Source organism: Cherax quadricarinatus, chromosome 4 (assembly GCF_038502225.1).
Source record: "Cherax quadricarinatus isolate ZL_2023a chromosome 4, ASM3850222v1, whole genome shotgun sequence".
Classification (NCBI taxonomy): domain Eukaryota; kingdom Metazoa; phylum Arthropoda; class Malacostraca; order Decapoda; family Parastacidae; genus Cherax; species Cherax quadricarinatus.
Window position 1 is genome coordinate 10,176,858 of NC_091295.1, and position 6,000 is coordinate 10,182,857.

Sequence of the window (6,000 nt, forward strand, 5' to 3'; positions counted from 1 at the left end):
GGAATATACCAACAAGTGTTGGATGACATACGAACAACTGAGGAGGAGGTGAAGAAGCTCTTAAGTGACCTTGACACCTCAAAGGCGATGGGACCGGACATCTCCCCATGGGTCCTTAGAGAAGGAGCAGAGATGCTGTGTGTGCCTCTAACCACAATCTTCAACACATCCCTTGAAACTGGGCAACTACCTGAGAAATGGAAGACAGCTAATGTAGTCCCCATATTTAAGAAAGGAAACAGAAACGAGGCACTAAACTACAGACCTGTGTCTCTGACATGTATTGTGTGCAAAGTCATGGAGAAGATTATCAAGAGGAGAGTGGTCAAACACCTGGAAAGGAACAAGATTATAAATGAAAACCAGCATGGGTTCATGGAAGGCAAATCTTGTATCACAAACCTCCTGGAGTTTTATGACAAGGTAACAGAAGTAAGACACGAGAGAGAGGGTTGGGTAGATTGCGTTTTCCTAGACTGCAGGAAGGCCTTTGACACAGTTCCCCACAAGAGATTAGTGCAGAAGCTGGAGGATCAGGCACACGTAAAAGGAAGGGCACTGCAATGGATAAGGGAATACCTGACAGGGAGGCAGCAACGAGTCATGGTACGTGAAGAGGTATCACAGTGGGCGCCTGTTACGAGCGGGGTCCCACAGGGGTCAGTTCTAGGACCAGTGCTATTTTTGATATATGTGAACGACATGATGGAAGGAATAGACTCTGAAGTGTCCCTGTTCGCAGATGACGTGAAGTTGATGAGAAGAATTAAATCGGACGAGGATGAGGCAGGACTGCAAAGAGACCTGGAGAGGCTGGACATGTGGTCCAGTAACTGGCTTCTCAAATTCAATCCAGCCAAATGCAAAGTCATGAAGATTGGGGAGGGGCAAAGAAGACCGCAGACAGAGTATAGGCTAGGTGGACAAAGACTACAGACCTCACTCAGGGAGAAAGACCTTGGGGTGACCATAACACCGAGCACATCACCGGAGGCACACATCAACCAAATAACCGCTGCAGCATACGGGCGCCTGGCAAACCTGAGAATAGCGTTCCGATACCTTAATAAGGAATCGTTCAAGACACTGTACACTGTGTATGTTAGGCCCATACTGGAGTATGCAGCACCAGTCTGGAACCCACACTTGGCCAAGCACATCAAGAAGTTAGAGAAAGTACAAAGGTTTGCAACAAGGCTAGTCCCAGAGCTCAAGGGAATGTCGTACGAGGAAAGGTTAAGGGAAATCGGACTGACGACACTGGAGGACAGAAGGGTCAGGGGAGACATGATAACGACATACAAGATACTGCAGGGAATAGACAAGGTGGACAGAGATAGGATGTTCCAGAGAGGGGACACAGGGACAAGGGGTCACAACTGGAAGCTGAAGACTCAGACGAGTCACAGGGACGTTAGGAAGTATTTCTTCAGTCATAGAGTTGTCAGCAAGTGGAATAGCCTAGCAAGTGAAGTAGTGGAGGCAGGAACCATACATAGTTTTAAGAAGAGGTATGACAAAGCTCAGGAAGCAGAGAGAGAGAGGATCCAGTAGCGATCAGTGAAGAGGCGGGGCCAGGAGCTGAGTCTCGACCCCTGCAACCACAATTAGGTGAGTACAATTAGGTGAGTACACACACACACACACACACACACACAGTCTTATCCCCCACCCTCCTCTCTCTCTCTCTAGGCTTCTCTCTCCCTCTCCCTTTTTCTGTCTTTCCCTCTTTCTATCTCTCTCTCCCCCTCCCTCGCATTTCTCTCTCTCATAGCCTTTTTCCCTCACCCTCCCCTCTCTCTCTCCCCCCCCTAACCCCATCCTTACCACTTTCTCTCGTTATCCCCCTCTCTCTCTCACTATCCCTCTCTCTCACTATCCCTCTCTCTCACTATCCCTCTCTCTGACTATCCCTCTCACTATCTCTCCCCCCCCCTTTTTTTTTTTACACAGGGTTTGACAAGGTTAAGGATCCCTAGCTTTATTGACAAGCTATTTACAGGTTAAGGATCTTCCTCTGTCTCTCTCCCTCCCTCATGTTTTTTTTTTTTTTTTTAAGGATCCCTAGCTTTATTGACAAGCTATTTACAGGTTAAGGATTCCTAACTTTATTGGCAAGCTAAGAGCTGTTACCTACATCAGCTCATTTGAAAGCATTTTTATTGTTATGAGACATACAAGTAGGGAACAGGATGAAGTTGGAGCCATCTGTGGGCCAGCATTTTCATGTGATCAACTGACTTTATCTCGTTGACATCATTATGCTGTGCGAATGTGTTCCATACTCGAGTCATCCTGGGTATATATGATCTCAGATGGAGTGATGTTCTGGAGAAGGGTACAGCCAGAGTGAAGTTGCTGCTTTCTGCCCGTCTTGTGGCATAAAAGCTTGTTTCACGCTGTCCTCGAAGTGGATCCAAGTGTGGTACTTGGACAATATTGGCCTTGTACATAACAGTAAGGCTACCCACATCCCTCCTATGTTGAAGGCTCTGCTGAAATGACAAATCTATCCAGGATGGGTCCAGGCGAGAGATGAGACGTCTTGCTCTGTTCTCTACTCTGTCAAGCAGTAGCAGATGAGAGGGGGGCAGGCAAACCAAGAAAGTGGAGCATACTCAAGGTGTGAGCGTACTTGTGCCTCGTACAGAATCTTGCAACCCCTACTGTCAAGTAGATGCGATCTATTTGCCATTTATTTCCCCAAGCTGATATAGCTCTCAGCTGGTGATTGATGTAGCTTAGAGCAGCTGGCATTTCTTCTCTTGGATAAGTGAATGTCAGTGTACAGTCGTCTGCATATGCATGTGATTCTGGGATGAGATGAAGAAGGGTGTTGAAGTAGACATTCCATAACAATGGTCCCAGCACGCTTCCTTGTGGAACACTTGCCCCAATAGGATGTCTTGCTGATTCCGTTTCATTGAGAACTACACTTAGAGATCTACCATGAAGGTAATCACTGAGGAGACATAGCATAGAGCCTGCAATTCCCAGTGCTTGAAGTTTTGCTAAGAGGCCCTGGTGCCACACCCGGTCGAAAGCGCCAGCAATGTCCAGTGCTACCACACAGCTGACTTTGGATTCATCCAGTGACTGGTGCCACTTAGTGGAGAGGTTTAACAACAGATCAGCAGCAGAGTAACCTTCCCTGAAGCCATATTGATGATCACAAAGTAGTGAGTGATAGTCAAAAAACTCTGTTATTTGTCTTGAGATTATTGTCTCAAGGATCTTACCAGTGATTGACAGGAGTGACACTGGTCTGTAGTTGCTGATTTCTGCTCTGCTCTTCTTTTTGTGAACAGGGACTACATTTGCCTCTTTCCATAGAGAGGGCCATTTACACTGTAGTAGGCAGTGCTGAAAGATGCGAGTTAGAGGTGCTGCTAGCTGGTCCGCACATCATCTCAGCAATCTTAGGCTCAACTTGTCTGGGCCCACAGCCTTTTCTTGGTAAAGCAATTTAAGAAGGAAATGCACCTCCTCCTGCCTTATTGTCACCACTGACAGTTTTGGCACAGTTCTTGCAGCTAGCCAAGGAGGGTCCCTTGCTGGATCAGGAACTTGCATTTTGGTAGCAAAGTGTTCAGCAAAGAGGTCCGCCTTCTCTCGACTACTAGTAGAGGTGGTCCCATCTTGTCGATTTAGAGGTGGAATAAGTTCATCGGGCAGATAACCTTGTCTGTCCTTGACCAGAGACCACCAGGTTTTGGAGCCTACCCTACCTGATGCTAGCTTTCTTTTAGTGTCCACCTCCCATTTAGCAATGGCCCACTTTTGAACGTCACCCATATGCCTACAGGCTTGCCTGTGCAAGTTCCTGTTATAGGTGGTAGGATGTCTCTTATACCTTCACCATGCTTTGTACTTAGCAGTAGCAGCCTCTCTACAATGAAAGCCAAACCAAGGCTGATCTGTAGGCTTCGTCACATATTGCCGGTGAGGAATGTGTTCTTGTTGTAGATTAAGGATGTGTCCAGTGAAGACTTTCACTTGGTTGTCAACATCCCCTTGGAGAAGAGCATTCCAATCGGTGGTGGCGAGCTCAGAGCGAAGGGCTGGCCAATTACCTCTTTCCCATAGCCAGGTTGTGCGTGTGGACTCCTCACCTCATTCTGTTGGGATCTTAAGTGTCGTGAAAACAGCCTTGTGGTCAGACGATCCAACATAGCCGAGGGGTTGACAAGTGACTATGCCTTCTGCCAGATCACTCACTACTGGGTCAAGGGAGGAGCCAGAGATGTGAGTAGGGAAATCAACAGTTTCTTATGTCAAACACTGCAAGAAGGTCATCAAAGTCCCTCTGTATAAGGTGCTGGTTGAGGTCACCAACAATTATGATATGTTGACAGTTGTGTTGCAGCAGAAGTGAGTCAATATTTTCCATTAGGAAGTTGATGGGGTCTGCATGTTGCCACTGAGGTCTGTACATTGCACATGCTAGTACAGAGGTACTAGTGTTTATGCAAAGCTTGAAGAACATCATTTCAAGATGTGTAGGGGTGGCAACATCAATGTGCTGGGCATGAACACTTTTAGAGAAGCACACAGCAACACCTCCTCCTTGCCCTTGCCTGTCTCTTCTCATCCATGAGGTGTAGCCAACAATTCTTGCAAAACTTTCTGGAGTCCTGTCATCCAAAAATGTTTCAACAACAGCTATCATGTCGGGACGTCGAGTGTTCACAAAACTATGTGTGAGCTCTCCAACATTAGTAATGAAACCTCTAATGTTGGCCGACAGGATGCTGATAGACTGGCTCCTCATGATGATGTGGTCAGCTTGAGGTGGTGGGTGTGTAGGGCATGTAAGGTGCCTGCCCTTGAGAGAGGTAGGGTACTGAGGCAGCTGCAGGGATGTAGGTCTGTGGTCTTGTATAAGGCACAATACCACCTGCTGGGCTGGGATAGGAGTAGCTGAGTGGGTGATGTGTGAGAGTGTTCACCAATTTAGAGATCCTGCTGGTTTGTTCTGAGAGCAGGTCTCTAAACAGGTGGTCCTGTCTGTCAAGTTCCTTTTTCTTCCTACACTGGTCCTCCTGATGTCCTTTCTCATAGCAGTAATTGCACCTGGTATCTCGCAGGCAGTTGTTGGCAGTGTGCCCCTTCCGGTGACAGCAAGAGCACAGCCTAGGTGCCTGGGAGGGACTTCTCTCTCTCTCGTGCATGCACTCACACTCACACTCTCTCTCACACACACACACACTCTCTCTCGTGCATGCACTCACACTCACACTCTCTCTCTCTCTCTCACACACACACACACACACACACACACACACACACACACACACACACACACACACACACACACACACACACACACACACACACACACACACACACATGGGTCCTTAGAGAAGGAGCAGAGATGCTGTGTGTGCCTCTAACCACAATCTTCAACACATCCCTTGAAACTGGGCAACTACCTGAGAAATGGAAGACAGCTAATGTAGTCCCCATATTTAAGAAAGGAAACAGAAACGAGGCACTAAACTACAGACCTGTGTCTCTGACATGTATTGTGTGCAAAGTCATGGAGAAGATTATCAGGAGGAGAGTGGTCGAACACCTGGAAAGGAACAAGATTATAAATGAAAACCAGCATGGGTTCATGGAAGGCAAATCTTGTATCACAAACCTCCTGGAGTTTTATGACAAGGTAACAGAAGTAAGACACGAGAGAGAGGGTTGGGTAGATTGCGTTTTCCTAGACTGCAGGAAGGCCTTTGACACAGTTCCCCACAAGAGATTAGTGCAGAAGCTGGAGGATCAGGCACACGTAAAAGGAAGGGCACTGCAATGGATAAGGGAATACCTGACAGGGAGGCAGCAATGAGTCATGGTACGTGAAGAGGTATCACAGTGGGCGCCTGTTACGAGCGGGGTCCCACGGGGGTCAGTTCTAGGACCAGTGCTATTTTTGATATATGTGAACGACATGATGGAAGGAATAGACTCTGAAGTGTCCCTGTTTGCAGATGACGTGAAGTTGAT